The sequence below is a fragment of the Erpetoichthys calabaricus genome, chromosome 5, assembly GCF_900747795.2.
Source record: "Erpetoichthys calabaricus chromosome 5, fErpCal1.3, whole genome shotgun sequence".
NCBI lineage: Eukaryota > Metazoa > Chordata > Cladistia > Polypteriformes > Polypteridae > Erpetoichthys > Erpetoichthys calabaricus.
Genome location: NC_041398.2, coordinates 206,647,167 through 206,665,605, shown reverse-complemented (window position 1 = coordinate 206,665,605; position 18,439 = coordinate 206,647,167). Strand labels below are relative to the sequence as shown.

At 38.2% G+C, this 18,439-nt stretch overlaps 1 long non-coding RNA gene across 2 annotated transcripts; it reads left to right on the top strand.

Annotated features, from left to right (window-relative positions):
• The first annotated feature begins 745 nt into the window (after positions 1 to 745).
• Positions 746 to 16,948, top strand: LOC114652191 (uncharacterized). Of its 2 annotated transcripts, XR_003716311.2 has the most exons (4): positions 746 to 1,019; positions 5,520 to 5,647; positions 14,845 to 15,026; positions 16,648 to 16,948. It is a non-coding gene; the product is annotated as an uncharacterized LOC114652191 (long non-coding RNA). The 2 variants fall into 2 exon arrangements; XR_003716310.2 differs by lacking the exon at positions 16,648 to 16,948 and having other exon boundaries at positions 14,845 to 15,961.
• The last annotated feature ends 1,491 nt before the right edge of the window (positions 16,949 to 18,439 follow it).

Sequence of the window (18,439 nt, the reverse complement as noted above, 5' to 3'; positions counted from 1 at the left end):
TGACCCCAATCAGTCCTCATTGTATTCAGGGTTCACATGGAAGAGCTTGATGATGACGGTCATGTGGACTTAAGGAGGAAGTATGGAGATATTTAAAAGATCAAACACTCTGAGCAGAGTCATTCATCATCAGGACAAGATAGCCAATCAAATGGGTATAATATGACACGTCCTGGACCCCACGTGTGCATTTGAACTTAAATATGACTTGTCCAAGGGACAGAAGACCAGGAAAGACAGAAGGGCAATAACATAGGAAGCGATGTCAGAAATCAAGCGACGTGTGAACATCTAATCTGGACAATAGAAAACGTAATCTATGAATAATACAATTCAAAAGCCACCCAGAACAACATCCACCCCTTGACATTTCTGATTTTCAGTAAGTTTTTCTACAACTGTTTATATCCAGACTTTGCTTTCAGTTTTATTTTCCATTATAATTTATTATATTTGGTATTTTTATAAATTAATAAATAACATATTAATAATAATACATTTTATTATTATAAAATATTATTATAAAAATAATTCATTTTATATTTTCTATACTTTGGCTTTTATCTAGAGTGATTGAAATAATAAAAAGGTACCAAGTGTGGGCAAAAATGTCACTGTCTTGCTCACAGGATTTATTGAGGCTGTTGAGGTCACTCATCAATAATTAACTGTGGTCAAAGTACAACATTGTTTGGTTGGGTAAGTGGCACATAACCAAAAGAGTTGTGCTTTTATGTGTGTCACAAGGACACCAACATGTTTGTTAGTGCTGGTAAAAGTGAAGTCCCCATGTAGAGAATCCTTTGCAGAATATTGGACAATGACTGGCACTTAGCACCACTAGATCCTTTGTCTGGATTGGATCTCCATATGCATGCATGTGAAGAGAATTCTATGAGGAATACTGCAGGGTGACTAGAAATTGGTCCCACCTGAAACTCTGTCTGGCTAGGATCTCAGTGTATGTGTGTGTGTTAATCTTCAAGGGTGAGAGTAGATGAACCAAGTAAACGTTCCTGGTAAGTCTCACAAACTTCACAATAATACTGTATCTCATTGCTAATTAGAAGTAATCAAAAATTTACGACTAAAATAAGAAACAGAGAGATAGAGAATCTAAGCAAGCAAGACAAGTAAAATGAATCATAAAAGTGATGCTTGCACAAGAAGTGTTTAAGAGGCAATAATTGACCTCTTATTAAGAAACTTGGTTGGCATAAAAACCTGCAGCCACTATGTTCCTCAAGGACCAAGCATGCAGACAGACCCCTGGACTAGAAAACGGTTAGTGTTGTCCTAAAATTCCAAACAGAGTTGAAAATGCTGCACACACTTTTTCACGTGGCTATATACGCTTAATTATTTTGAAGAACCAAAAAAATGAATACATAAATAAAAAAGTTTGGAAAAATACTGACTTAAAATATTATTATAAAATAATATAATAGTAAATTTGCTCAGGAACAAAAAGCATCACATAAACTGGAAAAGCAAAATGTCTAAATATGTGTTTATTGACTCACTAACATCTTCAGAAGGTGAGCGGTTCCAGCTTTAATGAGCATCAGACACCTGGCCAGGCTGACTTTATCGACGAGATGTGGCATGGGGGTCTCAGGTATCCAATACTCAAACTTTGTCAGCTTTGGAAGTGCAGCAAGTTTGCAATAGTTTCTCTATTTTCTGATGTTCAGAGCAAGCTGGTCCAAGAAGAAGAAAACATTTGAGCTTGAAAGAAAGCTGGCAAGGGAAAAAACACATTAAGATGCAGAAGATGGCTGATTTACCATACACTCATTAGTATTATTCTTTTCTAAAGTTTACCTCCAAACCAGATAATGACTCCAGGTTGCTGATTACTGGCTTATATAATATGTCTTTTAACTGTACTATGAAGGTATTGGGGTACTTCTTACACCCCTTTCCCCAGACACAACAGATTTAGCCATGGTTCAGGCCCAGAACACTAAGGAATAAGGAATGATGGATGAATCTACAAACAAAATGGGGGCTTGAACAGCTAAAAGCAATTTAGGTAAAACGACTCCTTTCAGCCTTCCAAAACTAAATTAAACTAACTGGGTGTGAATATGGAATTGAATCGATTATGGGTTTTAATTACTGTATATACTTGAATATAAGCTGAGTTTTTCAGCACCCTCGGCTTATATTCAAGTCAGGTCGCGAGAGAGAGTGATACAATATTGTTTTTGTTGACCCTCTTCTCCACTTACAGAGCTAGTTTACAGTTTTTCTTTGAAATAAATACTCAAAAACATTTAACCTACTGGGTTGGAAAATGGATGGATGGATGCCTCAATTAATGTACAGTAATTGAAACTTACCAGTAGCTGCTGCATTTCCCTCCCTAGGCTTATACTCGAGCCAATAAGTTTTTCCAGTTTTTGTAGGTAAAATTAGGTACCTTGGCTTATACTCGAGTATATACGGTAATCTATGGACATTTGACATATTATTGTTTATTAAGATAAGAATACATAAAAATGAAAAGCCTGTGGTAATGTATGTACAAGTGTGTGTGTGTGTGTGTGTGTGTGTATATATATATATATACTGTATATATATATATATATACTGTATATATATATATATATATATATATATATATATATATACTGTATATATATATATATATATATATATATATATATATATATATATATATACACACATCTGCGGTGGGTTGGCACCCTGCCCGGGATTGGTTCCCTGCCTTCCAGCAGACCCCCGTGACCCTGTGTTCAGATTCAGCGGGTTGGTAAATGGATGGATGGATGGATATATATATATACACACACACACACTGTATATACACATATATACTGTACCTGTACACCCTGTCCCTTCCAGGGTGGCAAAGTATAAATCTCAAAACCAGTGCAATTTGGCATTCAGTAAAGGACCAGAATTGGAGTAGGACAGAACAACTCCCTTTGCTTAAACTGTTTGATTCCAACCTTTTTCCGTCCACAGTGTATTTTTATTATCTCTTTGAATGAACCCATATAAAATGTGAATTAACATCTGGTACCCCAACTCATTTCCTGCCTAGCAATCATTATTACCTCTTGCAGTGGCAGAATTTATCTGGGATGGAACATCAACACATCAACAACCCCAGATGGACAGCACAGATGCCATTTGAAACAGAAAATTTAATATAGAAGAGAAAAAATATCGTATTTAAGAAAAAACCTGCGAAAAGCTATTTAGTGAAAATAAAATAGTTTATTTGCACCCATGACTGTGTGTTGTAGATGTGTCAAGGGTTCAGGGCTTTGATATACCCATGAGTGGTCAAAACATACACACACACGCACACACATTATATTTACTGTGTATACACAGTGTTTGGAATTTGTTGACCATCATAGCACTCCTCCTTTTGATTCAACCTCTAGATAAACTTGACTTATTAGGTAAAATGGAAAAAAAACACTGCCTGTTGTGTTCCACCCCACAAATTCATGCTTTTAGCTAGTTTAGGTCCCAGAGTATTTCATTTGTGCCTTTCAGGAATTTAAAGACACTTCTGACCCCTAGTTCCGGAGGCTTATGATGCTGTATAATATTTCTTATTTTTTAATTGAAGTGTAGGACTATTGCACTAAGACCAAGTGGTGCATTTTGAAAGTTTTTCCGAACTTTTTTTTTTTTTTTTAACTTTTCTTACAATTAGACACCTAGCTAATTAGAGCAGTCTATAATTATAAGCTCTTTCACAAACCACCAAATGGCTGATGTAGCATATAATGGAGTATTTAAGTGCTGGCCTATATCAGCAAAGTCATATCAGCAAATTACTCAAGCGTTGTGATGTTTTCAACTTCTGCATAGTGCTAATTAGCTACTTAAAGCTGGGCAATATTTCAAAAATATCTGCAGAGATGAGAAACAGTAAGGTAACAATTAATTGAATATCAGTGTCCTTGTTGTTGATTAGTTAATTAGCCTAATTGTTCCATGTTAGATTGTGATTTTGTGTTATTTATTGTTTTTATAATAAAAACATTTACCTAGAGAGACTGGCTACTCAGTTATTTATGTTATCCGGTTGTGCTCAATTAGGTTTAAACCCATAAATCACTGCTCTCACAGCACACTGGATATTAAACACAAGTGTCACCTACAGTGTTTGCTTTTCGCTGCATATTTGGCATGACGGAAATTTGATTCGCAGATGCATGTTCTGCCCCATTTGTCATCTCGCAAACAGTTTCCAACTTCTTCATAGTAGCTTGCCATTTTAAAGCATGTGTCTAATTTGTTCTGTTTAGTGGACCTTCTGCCAGGCAGCTGTTGCATGTCTATTCATTTTTGATTGATCAATTTATTTATGTTTTCAAATAAGCCAACAAAAAGGGTACTTTCCTATTTAGGCTTATAGATAGTTTGGAGTAAGACAAAGCTCACAAAGGCATGAATATAAAATTAACTTTGCCCTCAGAAACTGCTTCTGAGCGTGCAGCTTATGATAGTTTTAAATTCTGGCTGGAATTTTTCAATTAATTTTTCAGTCCTGTCATGTTCTGCAGAAGTTTATCACTTATCTACTAAGCCAGCTCCACTAATGTCTCCATCTGCACCACTTTTCAGTTGTTTTTGGCCACATATGAATGAGAGTTGTCCCTTCTGTAAACAATGCTTCTTTATTTTTATGCACATTCATAAATTGCTGGAATGATTATTTCTACAAATTGTGTAGTCTCGATGTGTATGTGTTTTAAACTGTAACAGTTGTCACACACGTGCGAGTAGGGGAACGTTGTATGGACCAAGCAAATGTAATTCCACGCCAGGGGGTGGTGGGGTGCACTAAACCTTCTCCTGTTATCTCTACTGACCATCTGATTCACTGCTGATGATGCCGGTTCCGTCTCCCAGAAGAATGTCACTTCCAGTTCCGGCGCCCAGAAGAACGTCACTTCCGGCGCACAGGCTGACATCAGAAGGACATTACTTCCAGTTTCCCTACATCACTTCCGGTCAGATCCCTTAATGCCGCCATCTTTTCCAACCTGCATCAGTTCTGTTTTGGACTCAGTATTGTCAACAGCTATTTCAAAAACCATTTGCAACCAGGAATATTATACGGGTGGCTGCCCCAAACCTTTTTACGTGTGTCGAATCTGTTCCTTTTTACACAGTACATTTGAAAATGTGAAAAATTTAGAGCCATTTTACATACAATAGATATAAAAACATAGTGCAAAGTGAATAATACTGAAGTGAGACCAAACAGATTGAATCAAACAAGACTTCATCAAATAGCTATGTTCTCATCTCGCATTAGCTAAGAGAATATTGTTAAAATCAAAATCCCCCAAAATGCTTATTATATTTTAAGTACATTTTAAGTACATTCCGCTTTCTCTTTCAGTATATATACAGTCACACGTGATTGTGAGACAATCTCAGGGCTTGTCTAATGGTAATTTCATCCAGGGTTGATGGTTGGTGCTGTCACCTAATGCCTCTTCTTTCCTTTTTGCCTTCAGAATGGATATTTGATGGCATAAGGAGCAGTGTCGTCACTTTTGGTTGCAACGACCTAAACCCTTCACTTCCTGCTAGAAGCCATCTTACCACCACCACAACATCATGTTAGTCAAGAGACTCATGTCAGGTAAGACATACCTCTACTGTGTCAATTGCTGATTTATTTTGTGAAGCCTTTCTTTCAATGTCTTAAATTACGCAGGGTTCACCTGTGGTATATATATATATATATATATATATATACTAGGGGTCTTTGCCCCCTGCTCGCCAAACCCTGTTTTTGTTTTTCCGGATACACACTTTTAAGATTTTTTTTTTCTTTGAATTGTTGCTATTTCATTAGTATCACTTGTATTTCTGAACTTCTGTAAAAACAATATTTGAAATCTTTCGAGTCCCAATGTGCTGAATCTTTTTAATGAGGTCAGTGAGACATGTGTTTGATGACTTTGTACCATAATTCAGGATAGGTTTCTCTATTTGGAATTTCAGCACAAACAAAACAATCCACATCATCAGCAGTTAATAATTTTTTTGCAAAGTAACCAATAAATGCATGTGAGGTAAACTCTGTTTTTGAAATTCTCCTGACTTAAACTTCAAACCCTTACAATATTTACATACTTCGGACATATCACCTATGTCCATATATTCGATCTCTATTCGCCTTTCCGTTATTTCTCCGAGTAATAATTTCTCTTTTTTTGCGCTAATGCGATGTTTACTTTCTTTGTTTTGACACTGTTGTTTTTTTCTGCTTTCATATTCTGTATCTTGTTCTGCATGTGTTTCGTGCCTACGTTTTTTTTTGAGGCTTTTGAATTCCAGTTTTCATTATCTCTAACCTGCTCTGCATGTGCCCTCCTTGTTTTTTAAACTCTTTATGATGTTTTACTTTGTTTTCTACTCTGTCTTTTATTTCTGACCTCTCTTTATCCTGCTTTTGTTTCAATGACACCTGGTCCGTGGTGATTATTTTCCCTTTTTCAAGTAATAATTTCCGTTTGTTTGCGCTACTGCGATCTTTACATTCTTTTTTTTATACTTTCTAATTTTCCTACTTTCATATTCTTTAACTTTCTCCACATGTGTATCGCTCCAACATTTTTTTTTGAGCCTTTCGAATTCCATTGCTTTCATAATCTCTAACCTGCTCTGCATGTGTATAGCGCCAATGTCCAGATTGGACGTGCTTTTTTTCAATTCCACTTTGTTCCAGGCTGATAATTACTTTCCTTATTTTCTGAATTTGCACCTAGATTATTCTTTTTCTTTTTTGTCTCTCCAACGCTTTTGAGTCTCTTTTCTCCACACTGCTTTCTTCTTCACTTGGTTGTCTACGTTTCATCTATAACGTATTGTCCTTATATGCTTTATATGCGCTGAGAGCCCTGGATCTGTGTGTGCTCAAAGCCAAAACATGACTGAGTGTGTTGCTGCCCGTGCTCTTATTTGGTTGTAAGTAGGTCGTGTCTTGCAAGAATCTCATGTTCTACGTCATCGCGAGACGGTCCTGGGTCAATCACTTGGCACAAAGTCTCATGTTTAAGGCCCCCGTGAGACACTCCGTGGCCAATCTTTTTAGTCTTTTAAGTGTCTTCCATGATCTCAACATGAAGATCACGTCTTGACCCCCAAATTTCACAGGGGTTACGTTCCTAGAGCTCCTGCAGTGCTAGAATGTAAAATACAGATGTTACCGCTATATGTACTGTAATTCATGCAAGCGCGTTTTCATTGCCAGAAGCCTTAGAAGGTGCAGGGCGTTTTGGCAGCATCTTGGAGTTTTAAGCCTTAAACTGCCACATACTTGGGGGTTAATGCATCCCTGGACGCCGAATACTTTTATTCTGCACTTTAAATAAACATCACAATTTACAAAGAAAACGTGAAATTTTAATGGAACACTTTTTTTTTTCATACAAAGAGCATCACAATTACTGCAACACTGATAATTTTACACACTGCTAATGAACTGTAAAAACTATTTAAATAACTACTGGAACAATATGTACAAGGTGCAACTGATGCAATGGATGAAACTTAGTAAATCACCAAGCCAACTGCGCTTGAACTGGCTGCACTCAAGCACACAGAGGTAAGCGCTGATGCTGGCAGGCTAGTCTTAGTGCAGCGGCTCAATCCCAAGGACAGTGAGGCTGCAGGGTGTCACACTTGGGTCACAGAATTGCACAGAAACACAGGAGATTGTAGAGACAGGAACTTTATTCAAACACATGTCTTTTTCAGAAGTAAAACGAGCTCAGTATGCAGTTAGTTCATTTAAAAGAATAGGCAAACATCATAGGGGAGCACAACGGGCACGGGACCCACAACAGGAGCAGAAGATGTCTAGGGGAGGAGAGAGAAACAAAGCAATCAGCCAAAAAGGACAGGTCCTGTTCAGGCTTTTAAGTAAGTGTAGCGTCGTGTGATATGCTTGTCAACCGTAAGTAAGCCCAGCAAGTAAGGGAGCAATGTGAAGGTAGTCTATTAGCGTTTTTTAAGAGGATTTTTTTGAGGAGTGTCCGTGTCTTCTAGAGGTGTGTTCAGCCCCCCTGCTCGCAAGGGGCTGGCAGTGGTCATGAGCTGGCTGCTCAACGAATGTACAGCACTGACTGATCAGCTCCTGCGTGCTCGCAAATGGTACTGGGGAATGACTATAGCCAGTTGTGGTGGTTTAAGGGTTCAGAGGAACAAAACGGAAAACACAAGAACACTCAGCTGGAGATGCATCACAGTCAATCAGCAGCAATGAGTAATGAATAATGCTGTAGCGGTCCGGTGCCACTAAGATTCACACCGTCGAGAAGATTGTGATTTATTTTTATGGTAGAGATTCCAGGGACGTACCCAGCCTTGGCCCAACCCGCATATACTCACAAACAGAGACAAAAACAAAGCAAACCGGTAATCAAACAGCAAATAAAGAATGTAATGAAAACAAATTAAAACAATGATACCACCACTGTTCCCCTTACAGCGACTATACATTAAATACAACAAAGCACAAAGAAAACACACACAGTAAATCATGAAAAACGGAAACGGATGAAATGTAATGATGAAAATAGATAGTCCAGAGATCCGCACGTTGAATAGTAATGTAAAGATAGTCTTACTGCTAGTTCTTGAAATAGTGAAGACGGGTGGATGGGTTCAGGAGCGCTCCTTTCTTTGCAGGATGGCCATGAATCCACTTACAGTCCTCATGTACACAGGCAGACGGCAGGCAATTCAGACGCCAATCACGACACGATCCAGGACAAAATGAACTAAGTACAGGTAACCCAACAGAAGGCAGACAGACAGGAACTTGAAACACAAATTACAAAACTTTTTTTTTGCTTTTGGTCACCGGCCCTCTTTTTCAAAGCCATGCTGACATCCTTTGATCCCAACAGCCCCAGCACCCTCAGCAGAAGACCAATTGGAGCCACTATAGGGACTGCTGGGAGTTGCAGTTTCAAATTCTATTGGCTACATTCAGCATCCCAAGCTGCATTTTCTTCTACAGTTGCTTCCTGTTCTTTCTACAGTACAGTATTTCCACGAAAAAAGGCATAAAACTTGTGGAGGATATTTGCGGTTTCCGCTAACAATTATTAGATAGGTTCTAAGGAAAAATCCACGAATGACTGAGGCCGCGAACTCTAAACCACGACTTCGCAAAGGTCTACTTTATATATTATATATATCTATATATATATATATATATATACCCTGTATATATATATATATATATACAGTATATATATATAATATAAAAAAATCTTGGGTCAAGGCGTGATCATCTCGGAGAGACACATTGAAGTCCCACAAGATTACTTGCACATCACGCCCTACTCACAAACAATTTCTCAGAGACACTTTAACATCCTGCGTGACAAAGAAGTGAGACAAAAGGTCAGCCGCTGTACAGGCTTTTAAATGATGGGCGCACAGCGTGACATGCAGATCATGCAGCTCGGTAGTAGCAGCAGCAAACCAGCAGCTGATCCGTCCACATCTCCTTAGCGTGCATTCAGCCCCCCCCCCCCCCCTTCACAACGCAAGTAGCAGAGGCATGAAGTGGCTGGCCTGGGAGGGGGGTTGGGGGGCGGACGAGCAAAGCGAGTAGGGGCAAAGCCCCCTAGCATATATATATATGTAAAATCCAATGTCTGTCTGTCTGTATGCTTTTTACGAGAGAACTACTTAATGGATTTAGATCAGGTTTTTTTCTATAATTTGCTTGAACATTCCAGTTGATTTTGCGACTTCTCTCACCGTGCTAAGAATCATAGTTCACTTGCAGGAGCGATATGTTCACGCTAATCTGAGGGGAGGGGAAAACGTGACATCAGGAGTAGGGAGCCGGGCAGGGCCCTCCTCACTGTCCTTTTTCACTACTACGTGGGCGGAGCCACGGTGGACAGCTAATGTATATGTAAATATATATATATATATATATATAATATGTGTGTGTGTGTGTGTGTGTCTGGCGGACTGCCAGGGCTCTATCCTGCTGGGACCAGGTGAACATACTGTCTCTTCTGCACCGAAAAAGAGGCCCCAGCATGGCCACAGGTTTGGAGCATGGAAGCTCAACCCTGTTGGGGCCTGCAGCCTCCTCCAGGGGGCGCCTGGACATTTACTGGGCCTTGTTTGGTAGCACTGGTACCACTTCACCAGGTAGTGCTGCTGGACGAACCTTTGTGGGCACCTGGTGTAATTCTGGGTGTCCTATAAAAGGGTGCCAGTTGCCACTAGTCAATGGCCAGAGTTGGGAGAAAGAAGGACAAAGCCTGTAAGGAGGACTGGAGGTGAGGAAGACTGTGCTTGGTGTTGTGAACATTGTGCTATTGTGGGGAGCAAAGATAGCATTTCCCCACTTGTAAATAAAGGTGTGCTGTGTGGAGAAACATGTGTCCTGCCTGTCTGTGTTGGGTTAGGATGGTTGTATACGCCCTGGTGTTCACACAATATATATATATATATATATATATATATATATATATATATATATACTCAACAAATGTATTACCTGGTCTAACCTGAGGAATTTTGTAAAACAATGGTGCTATCAGTTAATTGGGTGCATCGGGAGTACAATATGACTAGTAGGGTTTTGTTTTGTTTTTTTTTTAACCAGGGGCCAAAATTATTGTGTAATGGTTAATAGCTTTGGACTTAGGACTTCAAACCAGGAGATCATGGGAGTAAATTTTATTAATTTTATGTTGTGACTGTTATTAATGTGCTCTGTAAGGTGTCCTTGTGTGCCTTGAAAGGCGCATATAAATAAAATAAATTATTATTATTAAATTCTGCTATTGATGCTGTGTGACCATGAGCAGTTCATTTCATCTGCCTGAGCTACAATTGGAAAAACAAAAGAAATGTGTAAAAGAAATGTAATTCTTGCTTTTCTCTGTTTTTTTCTACTGACTTGACTTTTGTTGATGGTCATTGCAAAATACAGTTTTGCAGGAAAGATTATTATTTTTTTGAAATAAGTAATCAGTAGGAATAATGTGAAATATGATTATATATTATTACCATCATTAGATGTTTAAGATTTTCATTTGTTTACACGGTTTACTCAAGTACAGGACAGACAACAATGTCAAAGATTAAGATATAACTTAGTTAAACCCCGTTTAATGGTTCAACCAAAATGAAAAGCAACACAAAATAAATACTCTCAGCCATGATTGAAATCGCTAATAGACCACCGCTAAGCGGGAGTGGGTGGCTGGTATATATATCAAGCTCTCCTGAAATGGGTGGGACTTCCAGATGTGGAGGGTAATTGAGGTTGGGCACCTTCCAGGACTTGTCCTTCAGAACTGTAGCTGGAAGGGCAGAAGGAGTTAGCAATAGTGGCCTCTCTTGACCCGGGATGGTATTGCTTACCTTGCCAGCACCGTGAAAGTATCATCTAAGTGCACGTGCCTGACATTACATATACAATTTGTTTGTTAAAGGCTTATTATGTTAATTTGCTCTACAGTGCTAGCATGCCATCTTATTTTGTTTATCTGTAAAAGTATATCCCACAATACACTTTGAAAAGGTTTACAAAAAAGTATATTAACTTTGTGAGTAACATATTTATTCACATTTTGGCAGGCATTCACACATATTGTAATTTATTAATTGAGCACGGTGAACCATTGCTAACATGTTGGATACTTCAGTAAATAATCTGATTAAAATAATATACAGTACTATAAGTCTATCCATCCATCCATCCATTTTCCAACCCGCTGAATCCGAACACAGGGTCACGGGGGTCTGCTGGAGCCAATCCCAGTCAATACAGGGCACAAGGCAGGAACCAATCCTGCAGGGTGCCAACCCACCACAGGACACACACAAACACACCCACACACCAAGCACACACTAGGGACAATTTAGAATTGCCAATCCACCTAACCTGCATGTCTTTGGACTTTGAGAGGAAACCGGAGCGCCCAGAGGAAACACCACGCAGACATGGGGAGAACATGCAAACTCCACGCAGGGAGGACCCGGGAAGCAAACCTGGGTCTCCTAACTGCGAGGCAGCAGCGCTACCACTGTGCCACTAGTTCTAATTTATTTACTGTAATTAAATCTTTAAATTTGATAAAATATAATGTAAAAACTACAGTACTTCTGCACTGCACATTGCAATAATGAGGATATAATTATATGTAGTAATTGTAGCACTTGTACAACAGTTAAACTATACTGTATAAGATCAGAAGGCTACATTTTACACATTTTTTGTGGTCTGTTTTGCTAAAGCTCTAGTTTTAATTGAAATGACTAGTTACTGTTTAATTTAATGTACCATAAGGAAGCAGAACTTCTGCACAGGATATCTGTATATCTCACAGTAAACTAATGCATGCGCTACAGACGGATTCACATTTTGGTTTGGCATTTCAAGTTTGTGAAGGGTTCATAAATACAATACATTCAAAAATAAATGCATAAATTTAAATAGATAAATAAATTAATTAATAAATTCAAAAAACTGCATATACAATACAAAAAAAGTGACAGTTTTAAGGACACAAAAAGTAGGCCTTTGTTAACATTCACAATCTGAAATTAAGCAAACTCACAGAAAAAAGTCTTTAGTCTGCTGTTTCCTCTAGCACTTCATCTCACCCACAGACTTGCAGGTTTAATATGCATTACATAAGACTGGTTTCATCAGATTATCACATAACTAACTGGACAGTAGACAAGTTAAGGTTTTTAGGATGAAGCTACAGTATATGAATTACTTTCATTTTCATTGTATCATTTTAATTACTCAGATTTTCTGACAGTTTCTATACAATTCCTTTGGTTAAGCATGAATTCTTCATGGATTGTATTCATATTTGATCAAACAGACTTTGGCTTATAGCCGAATGTTAAATAGATCAAGTTCTTATAGCAGCTGAGGCCACTCTCATATTTCCATCTTAACTCTCATAAATTCTAATACACAAAATATACAATCAGTGTAATAAAAAAAGGATATTCAAACAATTTTCACAGGAAATGTCTTTGTTCCTACAACATTAAAAGACTCAGCAGGGGTACTGCATGCAAAAAGCTGCTGAAATACATTTAGCTTCACAAGTTGTTTCCTGGCTTCCCTTTCATGCCATCCAGTAAGTTCACTAATCGTGTTATACAATCTGTATTAATAGCCACTGCATCTTTCCAGCAAGTCCACTCCTTCCCCAGCTGCTGGACTGGCAACATCAACATGAGTTAACACACTAAAGAGGTGAGAGGCTAAAACATGGATTACCTCACTCGCTGTTACACATACAGCATTCAGGTTTTCACATGTTAGTTAAAATTGTAGCTAGTGCATTTCAAACATGCGCAACCCCAATTATGGTCCCATTTGGCAAACCTAAAAAGTGCTCTATAATAAAAAAAAAAAGTTCTCCTGTAAAAAATTTTAGGTAGTCTTCATAGATTTGAGGGTGCAGAATCCAAATTTGGTAGCAGAATTCCTTAACCACATCCACTTTTTGAGAGATGAACGTTTAAAATGAAACAAACCTTATTTTAGAGGAAAAAAAAAGTAAAATTAATTATTTAGACTTGAAAAAAAACACATTACACATATAGTTAATTTAAATATAATTATTACTTATAAAAAGTAGTCACTCGATAATTTTTTTCCTTATGTAATCCTCTGAAGGTGTTTCATGGTGGAATGACCATCAGGTGTCTGCTAACAAAGACTCGCTCCATTTTCCACTATAACATCCGTCCATGTGAGTGATGTCTTGGTGGAACTTCTCTTTGTGTTCATCAAAAACTACTCCCATGTTGTCTTTTACTGTTTGCTTGCCTGTTACTTGGTGGAGACAGTGAATGGATCAGTTCAAAATTTCATATTTTTGTAAAAAATATTTAAACATTAACTTTCTCTCTTCTTGACAATATAAATACATCTTTCTTATTTTCTAAATATAAATTCCTGGCTATTTTGAAAGAATAAGAAGAGAGAAAAATACTGAATAACATCTAAAAATGTTTGGCAAATACTTTTTTTTGTTGTTTCTACCTCAGCTAACATTAAGAACGAAAGAAGACTGCCATTTTTAATCTCAAAATATAGAATATTTTAAATAATATTTTGAGCATGAAAAATATTTATGCTGTAAAACAAACAACTTACTTTAAAAAAAAAAAATCATTTATTTTCAAAATGATATTTTTTATTGAATCCTATATCTCATGGAAATGGTTTGTGGTAGAGAAATTCTAATGTCAGAAACAACACATGTAAGTCTATAAAGTATACCAACTTTTTTGCACGGGAGGATTTTGGTGCAGACCAGTGTAATCAAGGTGACTAGAGAAAAAAATCTGTGTCAACTTCTCAGAGTCTTGATAAAATAGGAAAGGCCAAACCTGTGCTGCAAGATGAGAAAATAAAGTGTCTGTAACCAAAGGTAAACTGATGATCATTTTAACACTAGTGTTCCATTTTTTAATTTCAATGAAAATATAGCAAATATATTTCTAATTAGTTCTGAGGAGTTGCAAGCATGAAGGTTATATGGTGATTGATATGTATAACTGTGTTCCTTGGTATGGAAGCTGAAACAGTGATCTCAAGTAATCAATTCATTTAAAGCAATAAAGAGTTAAAGATTGTAAGTTAGAATGGTAAGATCTATGGAAGTCATTGGCTAGTTTGGCAAAGGGAGTTTTGGAAGAGAGTCATTTTGTTTACAAAGCGATGTATTTTCCTAAATTATGTCTAATTACTAAAATATTACTTAAATATAGTCATATAGGCATTCATCTATTTTCTGACTATTTTTTTTCCAGTTTCAGAATCTTAAAAAGCGACAGCCAATATTGGTGACAAGCAAAGAACAAAACTTTGTTGGATGCCGTTCCTTGGAGGCCTATATTCAGATCAACACTGTTATGAGACACAATATGTCCGTGAAGACTGTAATGAGTGTTGAATGACTACGAGATGAATGACTGCACGAAGACCTGGTCAGGTAAAGCAAATGGTCAAAACCGAGAGATTAAAAATAGGCTACCAGAATCAAAGGACAAGATCATAATCAGAAGTTGCTGGCAAAGCAGAAGTCCAAATCCACTATGCATTCCTAATTCTATGGTCTACTTGAAAAATAAATAATCTAATAAAGATTCTAGACGATTGATTTTATCTCTCCGCCATATTTTTATTGTTGCTAAGGTGAGAACACTCCAAACAGGGTTGCATAAGCTAGTCATTAAAAATGCATCAAAAATAAAATCCTCATATGTCAAAACACAAAAATAGACAAATAACACTACACACAATCACACCACTTTAGAGTCACCAGTAAAGTTAAACATCATTGGGACCTGAAAAGAGAATTAGGAGTACCTGGGGAAATAGCCAATGAAACACGGGTAGGACATGCCAACTCCAAACATACAATAAGATGCTGCAGATGTTCTATCAGATGGTTGTGGCGAGCGCCCTCTTCTACGCGGTGGTGTGCTGGGGAGGCGGCATTAAGAAGAAGGACGCCTCATGCCAGGACAAACTGGTGAGGATGGCAGGCTCTATTGTAGGCATGGAGCTGGACAGTTTGACATCCGTGGCAGAGCGACGGGCACTGAGCAGACTCCTGTCAAACATGGAGAATCCACTGCATCCACTGAACAGTATCATCTCCAGACAGAGGAGCAGCTTCAGCGACAGACTGCTGTCACTGTTCTGCTCCACTGACAGACTGAGGAGATCGTTCCTCCCCCAAACTATGCGACTCAATTCCACCTGGGGGGGGGGGGGGGGGTAAACGTTAACATTATACAAAGTTATTGTCTGTTTTTACCTGCATTTTTATTACTCTTTAATATTGTTTTTTGTATCAGTATGCTGCTGCTGGAGTATGTGAATTTCACCTTGGGATTAATAAAGTATCTATCTATCTATCTATCTACAGTGGCAAGGCTATGATTTGTGAATAGTCTTTTGGAGCTGTGAGACAGTAGTGGTTACTGCTAATATTTCTCAAAATATGGCAGTTATAGTTGCTTTTTATTTTAAGAAGATGTCTAACAACTACAGTTTTCAGTGTATCTGGGAAAATGCTTATTTCTGTTATTGTACAGTTCCCACTGACTGAGATATCAGCAAAAACGCCTGCTGAGTTAGTTTTGAAGGTAAAGTGGAGGTGAATTTTTTAATGTGAGCAATTATTCTACACAGCAGAAGTCTTTTAGGACTGGCGCGAGGAAATAGTTTATGGGACATATGGTGAATCACCAGTAGAGTGTACTACAGCCAACATATCTACTATCAAGGAAAACTTTACAAAAGATTCACAATTCAGTACTGACACTCCGCTGTTTCCATTCTTAAATGCAGCTTTACTTAACTGGCATTTTAAAAATTGAGAACAATGTCATTAAAGCTTCTTGTTATAAATTATGATTCTGTACAAATACAACTGTTTTTCTTATAGTACTGCTTTACTTTAGTTTATTTGTCTGTTTAAAATTATATTGCATGGTTTGTCTTGATTTTATCCATTTATGTTCAGTATAGTGATAATCCCTTCTGAGTATTCAGAGAACTTAATGTTTAAGGGTACAGTACTTTTTAAGATTTCCATTAAACAGTGTGACAGACGGCCAGGGACCCTGCCCCCCAAAGGGACGCCTGGAGGAAGGACGGACCGGGAGAGCAGCACTATTCTTCCCTGGGCGCTTGGACGGTTCTTGAACCCTGGAGGACAGCGCTTCCGCTACACTGGAAATTACTGCAGGAAGTTTGTCATCGTGCGCATGGAGCACATCCAGGGCAAGATAAAAGGGGCCGCCTCACTCCATTCGAGGAGCTGGAGTCGGGTGGAAGAGGACGGAGCTTGCAAGAGAGGAGTGAAGGCGGCCGAAAGGAACAAGGACTGAGCCAAATCTGTAAATATTGTAAACAGTGTGAATAAAATGTGTGTGTGTTTGGACATTCTGGTGTCGTGTCTGTCTGTGGTCGGGCTGTAACGGCCGACCCCTTTACCCAGCTGGCAGCTACACTTCCAAGACCTGTGGCCTGGATGATTTACTGAGAAATAATCTAATTATCAAGCTGTACTTCTAACCAATTAAACTTTTCCCCCACAATCGACGGTGAAAAGATAAGTACACAAAACAGGATGTAAAATTTAAACGGATTAAATGTATTAAGTGAAACAAGACATGCAAAAAATAGAAACATATAAATATAAATATCCCTCCACCCCAGCAATAACAAGACACCACCAAATATATATACAACAAAAACCCTCCCTTGTCCCTGTAACATATAAACACACAACATGAATAACAACAATGACTGATAAACTGAATGCTTGTGAACTTGAGTCCAGTAATAAAGAAACTGTCCTGAAAGCGGTTGACTGAATCAGTGAAATTGAGACGTTTGATTCTCCCTGGAAAAAATGGAGCAGCCTCACCGTGAATCCTCGGTGTGTGGTGGATGATTAAGTCCTACCCCGGGGTCTCTCGTGGTGAGGTCCTTGAAGCAAGTCCAGCAGATGGAAAAACAAACTGGATGGAAATGCGCGATGTGGAAAATAACAGGTACAGGTGGCTCGTGGTCGTGAATGTGAAAAAAATCTCCTTCTCTCCTCTCCTCTTCCTTCTCCTCCTGCTGGCTTAAATAGTCCTGTGACGGTTGTGATTGATTAATTGTAAACAGGTGTTTTCCAGGTTTGTGGCTGTGGTCTCCTTCCATCATCCGTCCCCCTTTACGGGGACGGCATTAACTGATACACAAACAGTAAACGGGACAATGAAACGAGACGCACTCAGTACTGACATTTAACACTAATTATGTGGCCCCGCTACAGGGCTATCATTTACAACAGATTGTAAATACATAACATGAAGGAAATAATATTCAGTGAAGGCAGTTTAAATGTAAGCAACAGCCCATCTCGACCTAGTATAGTTTAAAGATTTGTTATCATTATTAATCCCTTGTATTCCTGGTTTTCTGAGGTGACATCTTGAACAATTGCTGGGTAATCAAAGTGCTGCTACACAGTTATCTGTAATGTCAGAATGAATATGGACATTCCACCTTTTGAGAAGACTCACTTCTATGATGGTGCATCATAACAGTAATGAACTACTTTAGCATATTTACCCTCACAATACAAATTATTAGGAACACCTGTAGACCTGCTTATCAATGCAATTATCTAATCAGCCAATCAAGTGGCTTGCATAAAATCATGTAGGGCAGGAACTTCAGTGAATGCTCAAAACAAACACCACAATAAGGAAAAAATGTGATCTCAGTGATCTCGACCATGGCATGATTGTTGACGCCAGACAGGGTGGTTTGAGTATTTCTGTAGCTGATGAACTCCTGGGAATTTCATGCACAACAGTCTCTAGGGTGTATTCAGAA